Here is a 25,997-nt window from a genome sequence, read left to right on the forward strand (position 1 = left end):
GCACTTGAAGGTAAGTGAGGCTGTTTTGAGTGCAATTCTATCTCTGATATTTAGCCAATGATGTTCTTTTCTCATATCAGATATATGTTCTCTAGTGGGAAGGTTCAAGGCCTTTCTGAAGGGCATTGCAGTAATATCATCTGAAATGTATAAGGGCATTGGCAAGGATAATACAGCTAGCTTGAGTTAGGAAAGCTCTGCATGCTCTAATAAGTTTGCATGTGTAAGCGGTTGATGACGCTAGAGAGTTTACCTGTTTCTTCAATGTTAAAGTGGAGTCAAGGTAAAAGCCTAGCGTCTAAACTTCTTTGGCTACTGTAATTGTATTGCCATCAATGTTAAAAGCAGAATAGCCTAGATTGAGTTTTTTTAGGTTGGCGGCGGATCCGTGGAGAAAGATCTCCGTTTTGCCATCATTTAGGCAGAGGCCATGGGTTGCCAACCATGCCTGAATGATAAGGTATATTTTTACCAATGCCGTATCCGAAGCAGAATTGCCCAAAAGGGGAATGGGGATCTGAGTGTCATCTGCATAGTTAGTGCAGGTGACACCCAGTCTGTCCAATTTGTCAATAGGGGCTTGGTAAAGATATTATACATAGTTGGGGAGACCCAAGAACCCTGGGGCACACTGCATGCTGTTTTAATAGGATCCACTGCTGCTAATGTGGAGAAAACTCTCATTGTTCTATTGTCTAGAAATGAGTGGACCCAGGCTGTAGCCTCTCTTGAGAAGTTGGCCGCCGATACCAATTGTTCGCACAGGACTGCGTGGTCTGCCAGGTCAAAGGCCGCTGACAAGTCAAGGAGGAGCAGCATGGCAGTATTTTCCTTGTCGTTAAGTTTATCAATTTGTGTTTTAAGATCTATTAAGGCTGTCTCTGTGCCATGTTGTGGTCTAAAACCAGATTTGCGGGAGCCTAGGAGATGATTGGTTTCAAGATAATGCTGGATTTGTAAATAAGCCACTTTGTCTATTATCCTGAGGAGGAAGGATACCGTGGTGATGGACCTGTAGTTGGTAGGGATAGAAGGGTCAATAGTTTGTTTCTTAAGGCGAGGCAGAACCCATGACTCTTTTAGGTTACTTGGTACAGTGTTGGTAGAGAAGGAGGGGTTGATTAGTTTTGTGATGAAGGGGGCTATGTCCCTTGCGGCGTCTTTAATAAGTTGGCTGGGCAACGGTCTCCCTTGGGACAGTTGCACGGCTTTAGAGATGCAACAGTTTTTTCCGTTTCCTGGATGGATACTTTGGTAAATTTAAAGGAGCAGGGCGTGGCATGTTTTCAGTGGGCTGATAGTTAGTGTCTCACTAGGGGGTAGGGTGGCTTTTTTCTTGGCAATTTTAAGTTGGAGAGTTGTTATTTTGTTAGCTAGGGCGTTCGGAATGCTAGTACACCATTGTCTTTGGGGTTGTTGTCTGGGGGAGGTAACGGGGATTCCAATTCCCTAAGGATAGTAAACAATTCCTTAGCATTAGAACTGGCATTAGATATTCTTTTGATGTATAGATTTTTTTTGTACGTAGGATTCCTTTTTTGTAGTTATTGGCAAATTGTTTAAGTTGTGTTTTGTTTTCGTCAGACGGGGAGTGTCGCCAATGGGATTCCATTTCCTTTTTGTAGTCTTAGTTCTTTAAGGTGAGGGGTGAACCAAGCGTTGAGGTGTGTCTGTTGTTTGCTCTTATGCAGCTTAAGAGGGGCAATGGAGTCCATCCAGGGCATTGGTCATAGTGTTGTTATAGGTCTCCACAAGAAGATCTGGGTCGGTGTTATTGGGGAGAGCATTGATGGTAGGAAGGAGGAGTGGTAAAAGATTATCGGGTGTGATGTTATTTTTGGCACTGGTAGAGAGAGGGGGTGACATAAATTTGTCTTTAGATACTTGTTTATCTAGGGGTAAGGAGAGGTTGATTAAGTGGTGGTCCGTCCATAGTTGAGGGGTGTTATTGGTGATATTAGTAGGACAATTCAAGCTGGCAACCCAATCTAGGGTCCGTCCTTTGTCATGTGTTGGAGTAAGGACTTTTTTGAGTTAGGCCATGTTCCTCAAGCATGGTTGCTATGGTTTAGGCATGTTTCTCCTCTGGATCGTTATGACCTAAGTTGAAGTCACCTAGTATTAGTAGTTGTGATGAGTCTTTTACATTATTGGCTAACAGGCTGGATAGGTCCTCCTCAAAGGTGCCGATGGGGCCTGGTGGCCTGTATATTACATATATAGATAGGGTGCGACAGTTAGATTTAGGCAGTTTGGCAGTGAGTAGTTCACATAATTTTAGAGGGGATAAAGTTGTAGGTCTTAGAGCAAGGTTAGCTCTGATGGCTAGCCCACCTCCTCTGCCACTATGTCTGTCCGCTCTGATTAGTTGGTAATTATTAGGTATGGCTAATGAAAGCGCAAGGCCTGCCGTTTCATGCAGCCAGGACTCCGTGACAGCTAGGAAGTCAAGGTTGTTAGTCAGTAGGATTTCAGCTATTTCTGTAGTGTGGGCCACTATAGATCTGGCGTTAATCAGGGCTCCAGATGTAATAGTACAGAAAGATTTTTTCTGGGGTTGAGTGTGATAGAGTTTAAGGTTGTCCGTGTTATTGTGGGCTGTAGTTGGCCTGGGGGTTATCTCTGGGAGAAGGGTAGTTGTTTTAATTTGAGCATTGATGACCTTGTAGCTCTGAGCTTTAGGTTCGTAAAGGCGTGGTAATCTAGCGCAAAGTCTAGTGTTTCCAACATTCCCCAAAACCAAGCAGGAGGGACGACAATGTCAGGTGGACAAGAAGACACTGCTGATAATTAAGGAGTGGTAAGGGCAGTGTTGACATAGACATGAAGGGAGTAGACATGTATCTCACTGACACTGCTCGAGTATCTAACAACTTGTGGCACAAACACATGACAAAAGTATGTAAGGAAACCACTGGGGAAAGCTGTTATGTCTGCTCTTTAATCCCCTACACCATGGGCGCCTCTAGAACGTTCATAGCAACTGAAATACCAGCAGCAAGAACATAGTGCCAGATGTGTCTCTGTTAGGAAAGATTTCACATTTTGTGTAATTTTCCCTCCAGTTGTGAACCCCCCAATATTTTGAAGTTGTCTGACAAGCCTAGCCTGACTTTTGCCAGTGGAGCACAGCCTTCTGCTGCACTCAGATGGGTTTTCGGTCACTTTGTTATGGGGACACTTACATGCACTTAAAGACAGTCAGTACTCGGAGGCGTTGGGCCTCATTATAAGTTTGCCGGTCTGGTAAGTACGGTACAGGTAAGCTTGCCGGTACCGTAGTTACCGGACTGGCAAACTACGAGGTCTGTCCATGGGTGCCTGTCAGCCTGGCAGGTCTGACCTGCCGTGCGGAATGGCACCCGCGAGCAGCTCCACCCAGTAGCCCCGGCACCATTATTGACGGTGCCGGCACTACCTGCCTCCCCATTCCCATTGAGCCCTATGGGGCTCAAATGGGAATTGGGAGTGATCAATACCGGCACCCGGCAATGGGCAATTACCGGGTCCAGCGGGGCCAGATTGCCCTGGTAATTGCCCATTGCTGGGTGCCGGAAAAAAAAGGACTCCGGCGGCAGCCATGCCGGTAATTACAGGCATGGCTACCTCCAGAGTCGTAATGAGGCCCTTTGTTTCCCTTAGTCCTTTCCAATGTTGCAACTTTTCTGTAACATGTTACCAGCGCACAAAGTACAGTAAAGTGCGCTGAGGTCTTCCTTTCGTTTCCAAATGCCCTAGACTCCCTCAAAGGATTTTTTGGTAGAAGTACAGATGTGCCTTGGACAGGGCTGGTTGCAGCTTTTAGTTTTGCATATTTGTAACAATTTCTTGCCATGCAAACCGTGTTTACTGCGGTGGGCACAGGAAGCTGGCCTGGCTCCAAAATGGCCATGCCACAAGGTTATTTGTCCTGTCCTTTGGCCATCTATTCCTTTGCCTTCCCCAGGTCGAGCAGACCCGGGACAGTCCTTACTTAGTCATGCATTCTCCCGCAAAACGCCAAGCTTTCACAGGCTTCTGCATGCCTTGTGTGTGTGCCTCCAGGAAGTGGGCTGGACAGGTTATTAGGCTACTGACGACCAATCCAGTAGTTTCTGGAGAGGGGCCCAGGTTGTGACATCATTCTGATGCAATTTTAGGTCAAAACTGGCCTGCAAGCCAGGAGATGTTGAGGTGTCCACGAATTTCTTCTGTCCCTGTAAATCGCAGTTTAAACTTACTGCTTAACTGAGTCTGACATTACTCCTGGGGAAGGTGTTCAGCCTTCGAAGAGTCTGAGAACTCCTAGTGGCCCTCTGGCATACCTGGGAGTTTGTCCCAACAACAGGACATCATTCCTTATTCCCATCCCTTCTTGGTATGCACTCGTCCATAGATCAATAGTTGTGTTCATTCCCAACATCCAGGCGAGCCTGCTATTTCCATCAGAACAGTTCATTATCTTCATTTCTTCAACAATCACCTAATTCTGTCCTGCAGCAGGATACACAAGCTTTTTGTCTGTCCCTCCAGGCTCCTTCTCCATTTGTATGGTCTTGATATATTCATTCTGGTATGGAAACGACCATCTTGATCTCCATTGCAAGGTCGACCAGCTTCCTTGCAACTGTCCTTGAGTAGTACATGCTGAAAGATGGCTGAGGCATTTCATATCGTATGCTGATACCTCCTTCGAAATGAAAGTCCTTACTGTGTTCAGGGCATAGCGGATGAGAGAGCAGACATAGCAACTCTCATCAGATGCTCTTTCCCCCACCTTTGTCATGTGCTGATACCACATGTTATTCCCCAGGTGCGTGGAATTACCTAGATAGGTATTCATCCCTTAATTAACCGCCTCTCCATCTCTTTTATGTCTCCTAACATACCCATAGAGATCAAGGAAATTGTCATCATTTGTACTCATAGTGAGGGGTATCATAGGAACTCTTTCTTCGGTAGAACCATTAAGATTATAGAGAATGTAAAAAATAAGGAACAAAAAGATAACGAGAACAATCAGTCAAATATATATAATGCATAGAAATCTGGACAACCATTTCTCATGCCATCCCACTGCTTACTGAACGCGTGTTCTCTCTATAATCATGTCGTCTTCCTCATTAATCATTTTTAATACAAGCATTGAGTTTGTTTTACATTTGCAACTATACAATTTGTTAAATTATATCAATGCAGAGTCTTCTTATTACTGGACCAATTTTAGGATCCTGTAAAAAAGTATAAATATTAATGCCTCTTCTAACAAGAGCAGGGTAAGATTGAAGTATGAATACAAAGAGAGCAACCACAAACCGATGAACGTCTATATTGGCAGGTGTCATGTATTTATATCACTTAAAACAGATATTCTCCATGAAATGAATCTGGATCTGTCTTCCAATTTCTGATCAAGAACTGAGTTGTAAGCATAATTCTGATGCATCTTTCACTACTTTAATATATTTCTAAAAGTTCAGTTTCCCGGCAAGCCATTGCACTTCCTGCTAAAATATACATAAGGAGTGTCTATTGAATTCCAGTCCAAATAAAGCACGTGTTTGATCACTCGTTGACTTATCGCCCATCTTCTTAGTCATCGATTGGGTGTGCACATGCAGAAATTCTCCTTTCTTGTCCTACTTCTGGATCAGCAACAGTGGGAGGGTCTTACCTTTATAAATCTTCACGTCGTTCAGATGCAATCAAGCTCCTCTTTCCAGAATCTTAACAGCAGAAGAGGAAACTTACTTCACAAGGAATAGGCCATTAAATCAAGGCTCATGCCACTTCAGGGTGAAATATTTTATCAGAATCAGGTCCCCAACATATAATTTAGGTAGTGTTAATAGTTCACTTGGATTGGTCATCAAATGATCTTCTTCCGTGTTCCTATACCTTCCACCCCGATGCTTGACTTCATCTGAAATGAAAGAAATACTGGTAGCCATACATGTCAAATAATGATGCATCTCATCACCTAACATTTTGGCTATACTCTGGGCATCACTCCTGATCCTAGACGGAGGTGTAAGGGGCATTCTCATTTGATGCTCTGTTACTAGCTTGTGCAGGGTGAGGTGGTGGTCCAAACGTGTCTGTTCCAAAGGGCATGTAAGGCCAGGGGTAATACAGCCATCCCTTTTTCAAAGTTAATTTAATCATGGTGATTCTCTCTTTGAGGAGGCCATTAAGTCTCTCACATAAACCGTTAACTTTTGGGCTATTCGCAGAAGAGAACTTGTGCTTTATACTTAATAAAAGCCTTATTTGTTGGAATAGTTCATTGACAAAATGTGGTCCATTATTGGATCTTAGTACTTCGCACACACCCCACCTAGTAAAAACATTGCCTGCTAAAAACTTTGCTGTGCAATTGGCATCTGGGTGTGCACACGGACCTGCTTCGATCCACCTAGAGAAGGGGCACACCACCACTGATAGATACCTATATCCATTACATGTCTACAGCATATTGACATAGTCGATATGTAAATGCTGAAATTAACCATTTGGTCGAGGTATTACTCCTCTAATCATTCTCAGTATATGCCCAGCAGTAAACCTTTGACACACAATGCAATTCACCATAAACAGCGCAACGTGTTCCAACAAATTAGGAATTAACGAGTCTTCTGCAATATTCCCAGCAAGACCTTCTCTAGATACATGTGCGGGGTAATGCAGCTGATCAAGAGCGTCTTTCAATAAAGTTACTGACATCACTGGCTTTCCAGTGCTTTCCTGTCAGCATGCAGCTTCCGAGGGGGATAAAAATCACCCCCTTCACTTCCCCAGTTCATGCTCTTCCTGTGGTGCTCTTCCCTGAATCTCTATTAATTGGGTTATCAATAGCATATTAAACCCCTCCTGTACTAACATGGTGGTAGTCGAATTTTCGATAATATCCTTAGTATCAAACCTCAGCATTTCTGGAGAATAAGCAACCCTTTTGGCTTCTATGTCTGTGGCTTCGTTCCAGCAGGAAATAAAGTCTGTTTGTTTAGTATGTGCTGAGCATTTTACGACCGTAGTGGCCACTGGGATTTGTAGTGCCTTAATGAGTCTATCCCACAAGGACGTATATTGCACTGGAGAGCCGTCTGCACGGAGTAGCCCTTCCTCTTCCAACGTGACAATCCTGCATGTACGGTTGACGTCACATAGGTGGTGTCACTGTACACCGTCACTTTCTGGCCTTCATGTTTCTCAAGTGTGACAATAAGCACTACTAAGTCTGCTGCTCGTGCTGAAAAATTAGACGGTAGCCTTGCACTCGCCACCACCTCGAATTCTCGATTTATTCTGTGTCTTACTACTGTGGTGCCTGAATACCTTTCCCCACTGGTCAATTTTCAAAGAACCATCAATAAAAAAGAATCTCTCTCCCGCCAAAGCATTCTCTTTCACATGGGGTATATCATCATAAAATTCTACATAATTGACACAGTCATGCACATGATAACCTTCTTCTACTGGCTCAGGTATGAACGCAGCAGGGTTCACTATTTTACATCTTAGAATTTTAATCATTGAATTAGAAATCATTACCTCGTAAACTGAAGCTCTTTGGGATGTCAATGTGCCCTTGGGTTTCTCTAAAAAATGGCAAATTCCCGCCAACACTTTAAAATTCTTGCCAAAACATGGCTATTCAATAAATACTAGCTAGTATTACTTCATCCTGAAATGCTTAGATTTATCTGTAACTACTAAGTCACCCAAACTGTGCTGCCTTATGATTTCTAACTATGCAACTGATCCTACCTGTAATGTAACTTTGTCAGCAAACAGATAAGCACCTCTATGTAACCTATGCCGTGATACCTCTGGGTTTGGGCGTGTAACAAATGCTATAAATAAATAAAATAAAGAAATAAATAGAGCATGCCTCATGTAAAGGGTCATAGAGCAGCCCATGACAATACTTGTGGACTTCTCAATTGCAAATGCAGCAGCCGCCAAAGTTTGTTCGCAAGTGAAGTGTTCTCTCATAACTGGGTCTAAAATCCCACTGTAATATGCCAAAGGATTATACCCTAATGTGGTTATTTGTGTAAGTAGCACTGTCATGACTGCCCCACTGGTGTGTGAGAACAAATACAATTCCTTGTCATAATTGGGAATCCCTAAAACAGGAGCTGTACAAATTGCTTTTTTCAACTCCTCAAATCCTTCCTCCATGTCTTCGGTCCATTCTATTTTTGCCTTACCAATTTCTGCTTTCTTTAATGCTTTCAGAAACGGCTTTGTGTACGTGCTGTAATCAAACACCCAGGCCCAAATATAATTGCACAAACCCAGAAACTGGTGCATTTGTCTCACTGTGTTTGGTTTCATAATTGCCTCAGCCCTTTCAGGTGTCACTTTCTTTCCTTCATGTGAAATTAATTGAAATATGTGCAATACTTCCTCCTTACAATACTGTAATTTCTCCTTGTCCACCTTACATCCTTTGCTAAAATAGTCATCAATTGGACAGAATCCTGCCTACACTCATCCTCTGTTTTTCTACAAATCAATAGGCCATCTACTTACTGTATCCCCGTACTCTTATGATCGATATTGCCTACGTCTAATTGTAGGACCCTGTTAAAGATCGATGGGGACTCACAATGCCCTGGAGGCAAACAAGTATGTATTAGTCTTTTTTGGTGAAACGTAAAGGAAGTCAAGGCTTGTGAGTCCTTATGAAATGGCAGGATGGAGGAAAACACAGTTTTAAAATTGATCAATGTGAAGTATCGACCTTCTATTGGGATACTGGACAATATTGTCACAGGATTAGGAACTAAAGGAGACTCGGTATCGACAATCTGGTTAAGAGGTCACAAATCCTGGATAAATCTCCACGACCATTCTTTAGATTTTTTTATTAGATACACCACGCTATTGCACAATGATTCTGATGGCACCATCATCCCCTGATTTATCAGTGCTGAAATATTGTGAAATATACCTTCATCAGCTTCCCGAGACATGGGGTACTATTTTGCTCGGGGTAAAATTGCTCCTGGCTTAGGCTTTATTTTAACCTCCCCTATCCCCTTTAATAAACCTACATCATAAGGGCCTCTGGTCCGTAGGGCACTCAGCACCTTTTCAAGACCCTCCTGAAAAAACTGGCTTGTTGCTGCATTGTCGACATTCTTTGTGGAACTTCCCTTTTTTCTATCCTTATCCAGTATGTAATGCTCATGAAGAACACCACTTTGTCATTGCTTCGGTCTTCCCTGATTATATCATCATTGGTTATGTCAGTCAGTCTGTATACCTCCTCAATAGCTATCACTGTTCTCCATGTTCTAACCTCATAGTCTGTCCCTTCAAGCATTTCCATCTCTCTTCATACTATAGCTGCTTCCAACTCTATAGGAATAGTCTGTCCACCTTACTCATCCATAGGTATTTGTGGTCTAAATAAAGACTCATCAGGTATCCTCACAATTTTTCCTACCACACCAGGTTGCCATGTCAGCAAAATGCGTACTCCATATAGAAAAATCTCTGGATCTACTGGAACGCCCCACAGAGCCAATTGCCCTGTGAACGCCAGTATGAACTCTCCCATATTTAAATAGTGTATTCCTGGAGTGGAGCACACTATCCTTGATCAGTAAATAAAGTCGTCATATTAAGATTCGTCATTAGATCTCTTCCTAAAATGTAAACTGGTGTCTGTAGTGAATATAACAAAGGGATAGACATGTTACATTCTCCCATGCAGATCGGTAATTTATCAATAAAATGAACTAGATTCATAGCTCGAGAGAACCTTTGAGCATTCATAGCAATTCCTGGCATTGGATACTTTCCCTCCCTTATACATGAATGAGTTGCCCCAGTGCCTACAAGAAAAGAAAAAGTTTGCCTCCTATCGTCACAACGACACTTGGTTCCTCTTGTGGGTCTGATGACACAGATAGTACCGAACACATCAAGTCACCCTGTCAGTTGTTGTGACTACCCCTGGGATGGATTCATTTGTGCTTGTCCCTGCTGTGGGACCTGCTGTACTAACACCTGCCCTACAATTATTGAACAGCGGTCCATCATGCACTGTGTTTTGTGCAGTCACACTTGAATATCCCACTCTCCTCCATATGTCATCACCCCTCTCTCCAAAATGGCTGCAAGGAGACCTTTCATGTCCCCTATGGCCAATGTGTTTCCCTCTGTCATTTTCTCTAATTTGTTTATCCATTTCCCATCGCCCGAAGGCAAACTAGGGAGCTTGCATTCTAAATGATCCTGTCCATCTGTGGCCATGGAATATATTGCATTCTTTCTCCCCCTTTCTCTAACAAGGGGAACTGCGTGAACCCCATCCCATAGTCGGATCCCACTATTAGTCTATCCATGACAGGGACAATCACCCCTGTCTGTCTCCTTGCCTGTAATGACCTTAGCCTGCTTACGATGGAATCTTGGGTACAATACAGGATCTGGCCTTCTTTCTTTAGGATGTTCCAGATCTGACCATCTCACATCCTTATCCAATTGTAGGCTTCCTGAAGGGGCGCTAACGCTCCCTCTTTCTGCCCTACGAATGAACTCTCTTTTCTCGTCTGATATTGCTAAACCCCAGCTGGTGTGACTATCCTCCCCGTCTCGGTCTAAATGTAATCTACTTAAGGACAATGCTCTGCATTCATCACTGAACAGGTTTCCCTCCTCACTTCATGATTGAGGTACTGATATGATATGATATGATAGTTTATTTATATTGCGCCTATACACAATTTGTTTCAAAGCCCTTCAAGGCAAGGAAGGGAACAAGAGAAAATACAACAACATTCTTACAGGCCATGAACAGTAAGGATGTGAAATTAACTATCGTACTCAGCCTGACGACATTTCAGATAGTGCAAGAGCTAAGACATAGATAAGGAAGGGAGGGGGAGAGTGGGAAGGAAATGGAAACAGACAGGCGACTACCGTACTAGGCCTGACAACATTTCTGGTAGAGCTGGAGGAAAACAAAAGGTGAGGGAGAGGGGTGCAGAAAGGGAGGGGAGGAACAAAACAAGTGACTATCGTACTAGGCCTGACGACATTTCAGATAGTGCTGGAGGGAGGGGGGACAACAGTAAAGGGATAGGGGAGCGACAGACGAGGTTGCTATCATAATAGGTCCAGGGACAATTCTGATAGAGTAAGTGCATAGAAGAAAGAAAGGGGAGGAGGGGAGGAGATAGGAAAAGGGAGGGGTGAGGGGAGGAGAGGAGAGAACAGAGATTAAGCAGTCAAAAAGAGTGGAGAAGCAAGAGAGGAGAGCTAATACAATTGCGGAAGTCAGTAGTAACACATAATGTTGCAAGCCAGGATACAAGATGAAGATGGAACAGCATGATTCCGGGCCACCATGAGTACAAGATGCAAAGGAAGTCCAGCATGAGAGTTGAGAAAGGGTGACGCACCGTGAATCAATGAAGTCCATAAAAGTAAAATCCAGCATTGGCCACAAGACGGTGATGGTGAAACCAGAATGTATCAGGACAGACTCCTGTGTGCAGGAAGTGGGGGTGCACAAGGGAACAACACAGGGGCACCAGAGAGGGTGGGGATGGCCTGTTGGCACAGAGGGTGTAAACACATGTTGGTGCATGCTTACCTTCTGTTTTAGCAGGGGGTAGGACCCTGGATCCTCCTGGTCTGATCAGGTCCAAACAGCAATAACCCTTTTCTTTGACTGCCCTTCAATTTGGACTCCTGGGCGAGAAACGCCCTTCATCTAAGAGTTAAGAGCAGGAAGCAAGAGGCAGGGCTAAGAAGGTGGGCGGGGCTTAGGCCAGGTGACCTAGATCCACTTACATCTGCTCCCCAGCTGCAAAGGAAAAGAGGCTGGAGGGCTCCTTAAGTAGAGAAAAGAGTGGCAAGCAGGAAGGCATCAGGTGTGTGGGGCTTGCTAAGTGGTGAAAAGGAGCGGCAAGCAGGAAGGCACCAGGTGGGTGGGGCTTAGGCCAGGTGACGTAGATCCACTTACAGCTGCTCCCCAGCTGCAAAGGAAAAGAGGCTGGAGGGCTCCTTAAGTAGGGAAAAGAGCAGCCAGCAGGAAGGCACCAGGTGGGCGGGGCTTGCTAAGTGGTGAAAAGGAGCGGCAAGCAGGAAGGCACCAGGTGGGCGGGGCTTGCTAAGTCGTGAAAAGGAGCGGATCAATCATCATTTCCTCGAGTTCCATGCTCGTTATCTCGTTTTAATTGCTGATAGACCTTATTGATCCTTTCTCCAATGCTTTCCATAGCATACCTTTCTTCATCTAGCGTTGCTCTAGGTGCTTCTAGCGTCTTCTCCTTTATTAGGAGATATATCTCTCTCTCTCCCATCATATTTCTGGGCTAGGCCTCATTTGTTCTTTTCTAATAAGACTGGTATCCGAACCTCACTGCCTTCTGTTTTGTTCTATTTCTTCATCTACTTCCCTTTGCTTTCTCGCATCCTTTCTAACTCTTTCTTCTTCCTGCCTTTGTTCATCCCTCCTTACTCCTTCCCTTTTCCTCTTCTTCCCTTCATCTCTGCAATCTTTTATCCCTAACTTTCTTTCCTTTCTGTGCCTTTCTTCTATCGCTCTTTGTCTATTGTTGTACTTTCATTGTTCTTCTGCCCGTTTTACATCTTTCTCTAGCTCCTCCTGATATATCTGTTCTCATCGATCCCTACTTTTACTTCTTTGCTCATCCTCCTTTAATCTCCTCTCTCATTCCTTATCTTTCTTTTCTTGTTCATCCTTATCTTATCATTGTGTAACTTCCTCAATACTTTTGCCATCTATCTTGAGTAATATCTGTCTTCTCATCCATTTGTTTTGTACGAGTGCTACCTCGCTAACCTTCTCTTTTTCTCCTTTCCATCTCTTGATTTCTCTGTCTATATCTGTCGACAATTCGACCGCTTGCTTCTTTCTTCCTTGTCTTGTATGAAATTATAAACATCACTACTGTAAGCGGGGGGGTTCATATATCTGATTACTATACCCCGTCGCTGCGTTCAATTCCTTTAAAGGATATATTCTGATCCCTTCTGTAGCAACACTCTTTATTTCAGACAATGTAAGGAGAGGACTCCACACCTTCGCCCTTATGCTGACTAAGCATCCACTCCGCAGGTGGCGGATCTTCTTTTTCCTCTTGGTACATCTATCAAAGTTCTAAAATTGCTAATTTCATCCTGTGTACGTGGAGTGCAAGTATGTGGTCATGTTTTGCAATATCGCTTTTGACATCGATCCGCCTTGTGGTCAAGGCATAAACATTTTACCTGCTGTGCCCTTGACCCATTCTGCACTGTACTGTTAGCGCTTGGGCATATTTTTTGGCAGAGTCTAGCATAAGTGCATGAGATGAGTGTCCTCCATAATGACAAGTCTCAATTGACTTTCAATACTTACAAGCTCATTAAATAAACCTTTTCTTTTAACTTAAATCACAATTTTTTATGTTTTTAAAACAACAAATATGAGAAATCACCATCAATCCCTGCTCAATCCTCTTATTCCAATGACCTATCTATTCTTTTGATTGGTGCCAATCATTTTGCTACACTTTATCTTTAATCAGTGTTACTTTCCAACTTCTTCACAATTCTATCGCTCCTCGATACTCTATTCAACAAACAACATTTAGACTTCTCACACATTACACATTTTAGAACACCGTGATCATCTCTCCTCTCTATATTTCACATGTATAATAAGGAGTACCCTTCTCTCGCCTTTATTTTACCCTGTACAGGGTTTGAAACATCACCTTACACGGTCCTGACTTGTGCATTTTTTTCTATTTCTATTACCTTTGGAGTTTGAAATGTCTTCTTCTAATTCTCTTGAATTAGGACTCTTAGGCGGTCTCTCTTAGCTTCACAACATTTCCAGTTTCTCAAAATGATCACAATCCCGTCTCTTTATATTGCCATTCCCCTTAGTCTACTTACCATTCGTTAATTGACTTGATGCCTTCAGTATCGACTCCTTCAATCCAACCACTTTGCCTTCCATCTGCAGAGTGCCAGCGGAAACCGAGCTGGGATTTCTTCAAAGGGGGACCTGCCCACCGTCTCGGTTCTTTTTGCAAGTTTATTTCTACTCGGCCACTCTCCACAGGAAAATCTGCAATCTTCCAGCTAATGGCGGAGGAAGCCCGATCATCCGAATGTCTGGAGTAGAACTAATTTGGATCTTTAAACAATCTGCACTGCTACCTCGTGAGGTTAGGGCCCTTTAGCAGTGCTTAAAGTGGGCCGGGGCCTGCCGGGGCCGGGCCCCGGCAGTCTCCAAAAAGTGGGACTGAGCCGGGGCCCTCCCAGGGCCCCCGTCCTACCGCAACATTGGCGGGAATCGCAGGATGCATTATCCCGTCGCGGCCGCAGCCGCGACGGGAGATGCGCCTGCAATGAAGTCAGGCGAGCTGACACACCAGAGGCAGTTACTGTCCCTTTGTTTCCCCAGGTCGCCGAGGCGTCTTTAACCCCGGCGAACCTGGGGATTCCTCGACATTTTTCGAGGTTTATGAAAGATGGCTTTGAAAGTACACATTTCAAGCCATCTTTTATAAAGCTTTGCCGACGGACAATTTTGTCCGTACTCAAAGCTTTATAAAGGATGGCTTGAATTGTGTACTTTCAAAGCCATCTTTTATAAACCCGAAATGTTTAAAAAAGATGGCCTGAAAACTAGTCAAACCGAAGGGTATGCACACAAATATATATAAATGTTATATATTTGTGTGCGTACCTTACTATGGTTTGTGTACTTTGCAAGCCATCTTGTATAAACGTAGAAATATGTTACATATTTCTATGTTTAGAAAAGATGGCTTGCATAGTACACAAACCATAGTAAGGTACGCACACAAATATATAACATTTATATATATTTGTGTGTATACCTTACGATTTGCGTACTTTTTAGGCCACGCCCCTCCCACAAGCCATGCCCCCAAATGAGGGCCCCCCCTCGATTTCTTACCCCACTTAAAGCCCTGCCCTTTAGGAACGTGCATATGTAATGGATGGGATCATACATAATAATTCTGAGTTCAAATAACCAATCCAACTCAGGAAGATGGCAAAGTAATGTTTATTAACAATTATCTAAAACAGGGAGTTTACAGCGAACATCAACGAATGTACGCTCAGTCTCTCAGTGATCTTTACAAAAAACAGGGTTTTTATATCGAAAATAAGTCAGAAGTGATGTCATACTACGTGGCAATAATGAAAAACCTATCAAGGGTCGGGATTGGCTAAGGGGAACATCTAAGTATACTTTCTCTATGAGCTAGGATTGTGATTGGCTGCCCACTATCAGGTGGACAACATATGCATACCTCTAAAACATGTAATCTTCAGAAACATTAGATACACAGTTTCTCATTGGTCTTCAAACTATAAGGTCTTTCGTTATATGGACTACTATAATTGGTTGCCATGCTTGTGCCATGTCTGGAACATTCGGTTCATTTAGCAGCACATAAGCCCAGACCCAGGTGCAAGGAGATGGGGCATGACACTACCTCCCCACCCAATTAGCCCAGCATCTCTTATCACCCATGCCTTCTGCCATGAAGATTGTCTTTGTACTTGGCCTTGCAAAGTATCCTTGTCTTGAGAATTGTTTTTACCTTCACTTACCACATTTTACCTGCTGTGCCCTTTACCCATTCTGCACTGTACTGTTAGCGCTTGGGCATATTTTTTGGCAGAGCCTAGCATAGGTGCATGAGAGGAGTGTCCTCCATAACGACAAGTCTCAATTGACTTTCAATACTTACAAGCTCATTAAATAAACCTTTTCTTTTAACTTAACTCACAATTTTTAATGTTTTTAAAACAACAAATATGAGAAATCACCATCAATCCCTGCTCAATCCTCTTATTTCAATGACCTATCTATTCTTTTGATTGGTGCCAATCATTTTGCTACACTTTATCTTTAATCACCGTTACTTTTCAACTTCTTCACAATTCTATCGCTCCTCGATACTCTATTCAACAAACAACATTTAGACTTCTCACACATTACACATTTTAGAACACTGTGATCATCTCTCCTCTCTTTATTTCTCATTTATAATAAGGAGTACCCTTCTCTCGCCTTTATTTTACCCTGTACAGGGTTTGAGACATCACCTTACACAGTCCTGACTTGTGCATTTTTTTCTATTTCTATTACCTTTGGAGTTTCAAATGTCTTCTTCTAATTCTCTTGAATTAGGACTCTTAGGCGGTCTCTCTTAGCTTCACAATATTTCCAGTTTCTCAAAATGATCACAATCCTGTCTCTTTATATTGCCATTCCCCTTAGTCTACTTACCATTCGTTAATTGACTCGAGGCCTTCAGTATCGACTCCTCCTTCAATCCGACCACTTTGCCTTCCATCTGCAGAGTGCCAGCAGAAACCGAGCTGGGATTTCTTCAAAGGGGGACCTGCCCACTGTCTCGGTTCTTCTTGCAAGTTTATTTCTATTCGGCCACTCTCCACAGGAAAATCTGCAATCTTCCAGCTAATAGCGGAGGAAGCCCGATCATCCGAATGTCTGGAGTAGAACTAGTTTGGATCTTTAAACAATCTGCACCGCTACCTTGTGAGCTTAGGGCCCTTTAGGAACGTGCATATGTAATGGATGGGATCATACATAATAATTCTGAGTCCATATAACCAATCCAACTCAGGAAGATGGCAAAGTACTGTTTATTAACAATTATCTAAAACAGGGAATTTACAACAAACATCAACGAATGTACGCTCAGTCTCTCAGAGTGATCTTTACACAAAACAGGGTTTTTATATCGAAAATAAGTCAGATGTGATGTCATACTACGTGGCAATAATGAAAAACCTATCAAGGGTCGGGATTGGCTAAGGGGAACATCTAAGTATACTTTCTGTATGAGCTAGGATTGTGATTGGCTGCCCACTATCAGGTGGACAACATATGCATACCTCTAAAACATGTAATCTTCAGAAGCATTAGATACACAGTTTCTCATTGGTCTTCAAACTATAAGGTCTTTCGTTATATGGACTACTATAATTGGTTGCCATGCTTGTGCCATGTCTGGAACATTCGGTTCATTTAGCAGCACATAAACCCAGACCCAGGTGCAAGGAGGTGGGGCATGACACTACCTCCACACCCAATTGGCCAGCATCTCTTATCACCCATGCCTTCTGCCATGAAGATTGTCTTTGCACTTGGCCTTGCAAAGTATCCTTGTTTTGAGAATGCATGGGAGTGAGGGCACTCACTATCATCTCTGGGACTCCAAGTTCGAATTATATTTTCATCCTTGGCTCGTGTGAGAGGAGACCACAATTTGGTCCATTTTGCAGGTTTTAAAGGCTCTAACTGAATAAAACATGGCATTCTTGGTGTTCTTTCTTTGCACCTGCACAAGGGATGATTCATCCGCCGTACGTTTGCTCATTTGCAGAATAGAGAGCTGACTTCAGTCTTGACTCCAGGCCAGACAACCTCGCCATGCAGCTCCACGATTCTGCTTATTCTTGCTGCAACACAGTTTTCCCTTCCTGCTTCATGGGTCCTGACTTACTAAATTCATGATAGGAATATCCAGCTTCTATATAATGGCGGCTTTGCCTGCGTCTATTCACTACGTATAGCTAGCTTCTATGAGGACTTAGTCTACCTTGCATTTAAGTGTCTGTACATTTATTGAATGGTTGATTTTCTGCAGTACTTCAGCACAAATAATCTTCTTTTTCTTATTTAAAAGCTCACTTGATTCTTTACTTCATCATTAGTTTCTTTGGGATTTATACATTCTCTTCAATCAACATCTCGGGACGTCGTCCATACTTATGACATCACTAACTTATTTCCTTTGCTCCTTCTCATATTCCTTCAGGGAGTTCCTCCCTTCGGTTGTCATCACTTCGGGGATATACACAGTAAGGTTGTCTCAACGGGTATCTTCTTTCAAACACACCCTGCGGTTTTGGCACAACAGCTGGTGTCAAACACAGCACGGTCTGATGTCTCCAACATATGGGAGGAAGGGGGCAAGATTTCCTGCAGAGGTATACAGCTGCTCCTCTACATTGTTCTATGCTGGCTCGCTCTCTGCCCGGATCGCATTCTCTCCTGGATTTTACTATCTCTCAGGATCGTGTTTTATGCTGGCTCGAGCTCCGTCACTGGGTGTGGTTTCCACTGGGTCAAGCTCTCTTCCAGGATGACATCCTACCCAGGGTCTCACTCTCTCCCAGGATCGCATTCTCCCCTGGATTTAACTCTCTCTCAGGATCGCTTTCAAGCTTGGTCGAGCCCTCTCTCAGGATCATGTTCTCCCATGGATCTCATTCTCACCCAGGATCGTTTTCTTCCCTGGGACTCACTCTCTCCCAGGATCTCGTTCATCCCTGGATTTTAGTCTCTCCCAGGATTGCGTTCTATGCTGGGCCGAGCTCTCCCGCTGGGTGTGGTTACCTCTGGTTTGGGCTCTCTCCCAAGATCACATTCTCCTCTGGGTCCGCCTCTCTCCCAGGATCGCGTTCTATGCTGGGTCCCACTCTCTCCCAGGATCGTGGTCTATGCTTGGTCTCACTCTCTCCCAGTATCGTGTTATATGCTGGATCCCACTCTCTCCCAGGATCGCGTTCTATGCTTGGTCTCACTCTCTCCCAGGATCGCATTCTCCCCTGGGTCTTGCTCTCTCTCAGGATCACGCTCTCCCCTGGGTCCGCCTCTCTCCCAGGATCGCAGTCTTACTCTCTCCCAGTATCGTGTTATATGCTGGGTCCCACTCTCTCCCAGGATCGCGGTCTATGCTTGGTCTCACTCTTTCCAAGGATCGTGGTCTATGCTAGGTCTCACTCTCTCCCAGGATCGTGGTCTATGCTGGGTCTCACTCTCTCCCAGGATCACGTTCTATGCTGGGCCGAGCTCTCTCACTGGGTGTGGTTTCCTCTGGGTTGGGCTCTCTCCCAGGATCATGTTCTCACTCTCTCCCAGGATCGCGTTCTATTCTGGGTCCCACTCTCTCCAAGGATCGCGGTCTAGGCTTGGTCTCACTCTCTCCCAGGATTGCGTTCTCCCCTGGGTCTCGCTCTCTCCCAGGATTGCGTTCTACGGTGGGTCGAGCTCTCTCACTGGGTGTGGTTCCCCTCTAGGTCCTGCTCTCTCCCAGAATCCCGGTCTATGCTTGGTCTCACTCTCTCCCAGGATCACGTTCTCCCCTGGGTCTTGCTCTCTCCCAGGATTGTGTTCTATGCTACGTTTCTCTCTCTCTCCCTCCCTCCCAGAATGCGTTCTCCCTGAGTCTCGCTCTCTCTACCAGGATCGTGTTCACCCCTGGATTTTAGTCTCTCCCAAGATTGTGTTCTATGCTTGGTCTCACTCTCTCCCAGGATTGCGCCCTATGCTTGATCTCACTCTCTCCCAGGATCACCTTCTCCCCTGGGTCTCGCTCTCTCCCAGGATTGCATTCTACGCTGGGTTTCTCTCTCTCTCTCTCTCTCTCCCTCCCACAACGCATTCTCCCTGAGTCTCGCTCTCTCTCCCAGGATCGCGTTCACCCCTAGATTTTAGTTTCTCCCAGGATTGTGTTCTATGCTTGGTCTCACTCTCTCCCAGGATCGTGGTCTATGCTTCGTCTCACTCTCTCCCAGGATCGCGGTCTATGCTTGATCTCACTCTCTCCCAGGATCACGTTCTCCCCTGGGTCTTGCTCTCTCTCGCCGGGTGTGGCTCCCCCCTTAGGTCTGACTCTCTCTCAGTTCTGTCTCTCTCCCACAGGGTCTGAGACATGGCCCTGAGCAGGTGATAAATTCATCTTCCAGCTCTCACTCAGCAAGACATATGCTATTCTTCACGTTATAAGGGGGTTCAGGGGATTCTGACTCCCCACAGTCTACCCAAGTGCCTGGCTCCTCTGAGACTTCTCAATTCACCTCGTCTTTTAACTGGCCACTTCAGCACCCACCTGCAGGTCACAGATTTAAAACTTACTGTCTCGCCCTTTCATTGGGCCTCATTACGACCCTGGCGGTAGAGTGATAACGGCGCTGGTAGTGCTGCCGGCGCCGTTATCACTCTACCGCCACATTACGAGTTCTGCTTGCGGGGCTGCTCTGTACGCCTGGTCAGATAAGACGTGCAGAGTGGCACCCGCTAGCAGAACAGGATGGTAGCAATGGCCCCGTTATTAACGGGACCGTTGCTACCATCCTCCCATACCCATTTTGCCCTATGGGGGCTCAAATTGAAATGGGGACGTACCGGGTCCGGGTCCCGCAAATGGGAATTACTGGGCCCGCAAAGGTCGGAATGGCCCGGTAATTCCCATTTTTCCAGACCCGAACCCGAGTTTGGGGGTAGCCATGCCGGTAAAAATGGCATGGCTACCTCCAAACTCGTAATGAGGCCCATTCTCTCTTGTGGATAAAATGAGTGCCATAGGGTAAAAATGGAGCACAGCAGTACTACAAGTTTGGTGGTACGGTGGTGGCTTTATCTCCAGCAAAAGCTGTCGGTCAACCCTCCACCTTACAGCCAAAAAACTGGCGACGGTAAAGTGGCGGCTGTAACTCCACCGAAATCCCGCATGGACTCCGAAAATGGGCATTAACACTGCCATGCCTCCACTTGCATTCCCGTGATAAATCCGCAGGATGAAGCGGCAGTAACGGTAAAAGCGTGGATTTACCGCTGAATTACCACCAGAGTCCTAATATTCAAATGTCTAGCGCCAGCATGGTTCATGGTTTGTCGCCTGGTGCTTAATCCTTATTCTCGAGGCGGTGCTACTAGACCCAGAACGGTTGTTGCGCTGGAGATCTAATTTTGTTATTTGAATTTGAAGCACGTGAGGAAAAATAAACCTTCAACTCTGCGTGAACTTACTTTGAACTCAGGAACTCGGCATGACTGCTTGGGACTGCTGTTCACAGTTGGGTAGCAGGAAATGACGTAGGCTGCCAAATTTAAGAACGCCAGTTGAAGGCACTGTAGAGGAAGTCAGCACTGCAGCTGCGCCCTGATAGCAGCGCGCATAGTAACACGGCCACAGCGAGCAGAGGCGTGCACGAACAGAAAGAAACGGAATTTCAGTGAATAGTTCCAAACACAACGTGCATCCAGGAGTCTCGTCTGCGGGTGTGGTTGCCTGCTTCAAGCGTTTCATGGGGTCAAAACATTGAGAAAATCAATGCATACTTGCCAACACGACCCGTCCCAGCTTTAGGTGCTTATCCAGTCCTGGTTTTTTTCTTTGCATTCTGGGACTTGTAGTCCGAGTTTTATAATGGGAAAAGTGGAACTACAAGTCCCAGAATGCAAAGAAAAAAACAGAGGATAAGCACCTACACATTGGAAATGTTGTTGGCAAGTATGTAATGTTGCTCAATTTGTGCTGCTTGCGTACCAGCTTTGGAGCTAACCAGTTTGGATTCAAAATTGTTTGTCCAGTTCTATCTAAACCCAAGCCAGGTGGTTATTACACATCCAGTTCTGTTTTTTCCATTTGCATTGTGGTAGTTGTAGTTTAGGTTTCCCCATTGTGGGCGCAGGATTACAAGCTTCACATTGCAGTGAATTTATCTGGACTGGTTGGTCTACAGTGGCCTGATTTGTGTCTAGTGGAGAGCTATGAACATATATATATATATATATATATATATATATATATATATATATATATATATATATCATACCCACAATGCCTAGCTGTTCTGGCTCAGAACTGGATGTGAACTTCCAGCGACTAGGGGCTACTAGGGGTGATGTGGAATGTGTGACTTGGGGCTCAAATGAATGTTCCTACTATATATAGTTCATATAGCCAACAGACTACAGAAAACTAAACCACAGACATGCAAGGGAACCCATACACACACCTAAAAACTTCCAACTAAATGCAAAGGCAGCACACAGTAACCGTTTTTTCCGAACTGAAGCTACCAACAGCTCAACAGAGCTCTCTTTCGCGCTCCCTCTCCATCCCACTGAGTAGGCCCCCTAAACCCTCTTTGGTTTTCAGATCCCACTGAGTGCCTGGAGACCATGAAAAAGGTTCAAAATGGATTTCCATCATTTTTGCACCAGTTAAAACCTGACACGTTATAATGGCTGGTGTCCCGCTGCTGGTCCCACAGGTTAGCATGCTGCTGCTTCAAAGAACCGCGGGGTGTCCCAGGAGTTCCTCACAATGCCTGTCCATTTGTCCCGGGCTTTGCACGGTCTGCTGACATGTCTCATGCCCCCTACACTCTCTGTCTCCGGATGTGATAGACCCCCTCCTTCACACTGTGCGTGTGTATGATGTGCCCCGAAATTCGCACAGAGCCCGTCCTCTTAGCGGGTGCCCCATGCACCCCAATATGTCCCTCTCCCCCTATCTACATCTGCTTTCTGTTAATTGGTTTGTGCTCCCAAATTCTTCATAACGCCTGCCCTCGTGCCTCGAGCTCCTCACAATGTTTCCAGGTGCTCCAAACATAAAGTACTGTCTGTCAAGCCGTGCACGTGGCCCAATCCCCTCACACTCCCTGATAGTGCACCTCAAGTTCTTTACACCATCTGTCTATGTGTGATAGCCTCATCACACCATACTTCCCTACGCCCGGGCTTCTTTAACTAACTCTAGCTACGTGTTCCAAGAGGCTTGCTCTGTCTGTCTGTCCCGCCATCCGGGTGGCTCGTGTCCTTGACGCTATCTTTCCACCTGTCCACAATCTGCTCTGGCTGTCTGACCCTTAGCTCACACTATCTGCTGCACCAGGGGTCAAGTCCTAAAAAGAAGTGGGGGGCACATTAGCATAGCCAATGGGAAGTGACCTTGCCGAAAGGGACTATGGCATTTTGCAGACAAAGACACTCACCCCAAGAGAAAAAAATACCTATCACATTATTTCTTTAGTATCTATATTGAACTTGTATTGCACTTAATGCCCAAGCGCTGTACAAAGTAACCAATGGTACAATTTACACGAAGAGATAAACAGAAAACCAAAGATCAACAAGGAGATATGTTTTTAAACAGCACTTGAAAAGAAGAAATGGAGGTAAGAGGAAGACAAGGTTGCTGGAAATCTGTGGGCAGAGCAGTTTCTAGTCCATTTGGTGCCCAGGGCGAAAAACTAAGTTGCACCCCCCGGCACACGTGCCACTCCTAAACTACACAAGGCAGCAAGTAACTCCTACCCAACCAATGTGTGTTTGTACAATGAATGTGCTGCACACTGTTTTGCACATTATGGGCCAGCTTTCTGAGTTACTTCACTATGTAGGTATGTAGCCCACTATGTAGGCTTTGATTTCAATAGGGGGCTCTGATATGTTTCAACAAGTGCAGGACACCATGTAGTAAAGAGATAGATGTACAGTGCTTCAAATTATCAGCATAGAGGCCTGTGACTTATATCAAGGCCGAGTACATGGTCTTTTGGCTTAATGATATTGAAAATCGGCTTCCTATATTTCAATTTCTATAGGATATGTTTAGTTGAGCATTTATTTTGCATGGGAAGGAACCATAACAGCAGTATAAGAAAACATTTGTGCAAGTGCAAATGCTGTTTGCACATGCAGAAATAGGTATACATATGCATGTTCAAATACACAGTGTTTTCAAATGATCACAACGTATACTAACATTGCCTGAAAAGTAACGTGTCATTAATATTGATGACCACAAATGATCAGTACACAGGATGATTGGCAGCACATGTGCACTGGAGCAAACCGTGCCAGGCATCTGTGCACCTAATCTAGCAACAGCAATGTTAGCCTGCACTGCAATCTGAGCTCACGAAGAGGAGGACTGTGCAAGAATCATTAAGAAGAGCCATGACTCTAGCTAATGGTGAAAGAGCAGATCACCTGTGGAGAAATCCTGGTGATGATCCGTGCCAGGCATCTGTGCACCTAATCTAGCAACAGCAATGTTAGCCTGCACTGCAATCTGAGCCCATGCAGAGGACCGTGCAAGAACCATTAAGAAGAGCAATGACTCCAGCTAATGGTGAAAGAGCAGATCACCTGTGGAGAAATCCTGGTGATGATCCGTGCCAGGCATCTGTGCACCTAATCTAGCAACAGCAATGTTAGCCTGCACTGCGATCTGAGCTCACGAAGAGGAGGACTGTGCAAGAATCATTAAGAAGAGCCATGACTCTAGCTAATGGTGAAAGAGCAGATCATCTGTGGGGAATTCCTGGTTTAAACCGAGGGATTGTCCTGCAACCTCATTCTTAAAACCTGCTGATTTCTGTTGCCATAAGCAACGTTTTCATTTACTTGAACCACACCCGGCACAGCTCCTGCAGCCCCTCTGAAAGCAGTCGGGTGGCTGCATCATGTGGGATAGTTTCAATGTTAATAGGGGTATTTATTTATTCATGCAATCTTTGTCGGATACACGTATATTTATTCATTTATGCAATGTTTGTCGGATAAAGATATCCGACAAACATTGCATAAATAAATAATCTGGGTCCATTTATACGACAAACATTGCATGAATAAATAAATAACCTGGGTCGTGTCTGAGGACTGTAACTTCCTCTGGTGACCGCGTGCACAGGGTCACCAGAGGAAGTTACAGTTTGCTTTTCCTGTAGAAGTGCCAGGCACAGCATTGCGCTGGCGCTTTTTTCAGTCACAGCTGCTCTGCCCTATCTTCATTATGGCAGCGGGCAAATGTCCTCTCGAGGCTGCGGCCGTGGCCGGGCCGGGTGCCCTGTCTGAGGTCCACTTTTTGGAGACAGGCCCACTTAAAGCACTGCCCCCAACCATGAGACTGCAGCTGCTGTGCACAGAGACCCATCTCTCGGCATTCCCCAGGACTCTTCCGTTATCCCTCCAATCCCCGGACACACGCACACCTGCAGAGAGGCAAAGCTGCCTACAATGCACGCCCACTACCCCAGGGCAGTAAGACTTTCACTTACCATTAGTAAGGCCGTACGCACGCAGGCTGAGGTCTGCGCTCTGCTTCTTCCCTCTCAGGAGTCAGGACTATCGGCTGAGGATCAGGCTCAACTAGGCAGCGGCCAACACCCACCACACCCCGTCTCACAGGGCCTGCCTATGCTGCCGGTAATCTGCACGGACTGCATCAAGTGAAGACGGCTCTCGTGCAAAACTGATCCCACCGCAGCCAGTGTTAAAACATTTCATTGGCTGACAAACAGCCAATGAAATTCAAATAAATGCAAGACTTTCTCTGTTATTATGCAGGTCCAGGCTGTCACCCGGCCTGTCTGCTATTGACACACTGTCTGCCAAGTTCCATTCATCAGCATATCTGGTGTAGTGGAGTGGCGAACAGCCCCGGCCTGCGCGACCGTGGTTCGTAATCCCAAGGACAGCATGAGTTCAAAAACCCCCGAAAAGCCCATTTATATTATACACGCAGCCTCTAACATACCTAGGGGGACAGCGTCCACCCTCTGAAATAAGTGGGTGCACACCGTCCAGCCGCTGGTACCCTCGAGTTGAGCCCTGTGCTACACACTAATCACACTGTCTGCACACATGTTGCAAGGTGTTAATCTATCCAACATGTTTCACCATCCTTTCAGTTCTTTGGTGCGGGGCAGGTAATATGCGTGGACATTAATGGTGCTCCAGGTGGAGCCTATGTTATGTAAGGTAAAACCAGGGAACATCACTCATTCGAGTTTGCATCAGAAATACCCTCTAATGTGATAAATGCACCTCACAGCTGCCTCAGATGGGGTTTCCTAGCTGAAGACCCAGGGGCCCCAAATATCCTTAAGAAATGGGCCCCCACGAGCCCGACACATCTTCCCCCGGCCGGGTGAGGATGTCAAAGGCCACACAATGTTACACCCACTACTGCTGTGATTTCAGTGCATTTGTGCCTCTGGACTATAGGTAGATGAGCGATTTGCTGCATTATTTATAATAGGGCAGAGGTTGGGCATGCCTGACATGTGCCCGATTTACTCCTACCCACAGCCGGTCTCCCAGAGGTACCAGCCTTTCAGTTCTAAACATGACATTCAAGAGACTGGAACTGGAAGAAATAAAGGGG

At 45.1% G+C, this 25,997-nt stretch overlaps 1 long non-coding RNA gene across 1 annotated transcript; it reads right to left on the reverse strand.

The window, feature by feature from the left end:
- Nucleotides 1-5,298: 5,298 nt before the first annotated feature.
- On the reverse strand, nt 5,299-25,020 carry LOC138513117 (uncharacterized). The gene is made up of 2 exons (XR_011281715.1): nt 24,889-25,020; nt 5,299-5,902 (listed from the first exon to the last, which is right to left on the reverse strand). It is a non-coding gene; the product is annotated as an uncharacterized lncRNA (long non-coding RNA).
- Nucleotides 25,021-25,997: the final 977 nt, after the last annotated feature.

This window comes from Ambystoma mexicanum, chromosome 12 (assembly GCF_040938575.1).
Source record: "Ambystoma mexicanum isolate Mex_15411 chromosome 12, UKY_AmexF1_1, whole genome shotgun sequence".
NCBI classification, from domain to species: domain Eukaryota; kingdom Metazoa; phylum Chordata; class Amphibia; order Caudata; family Ambystomatidae; genus Ambystoma; species Ambystoma mexicanum.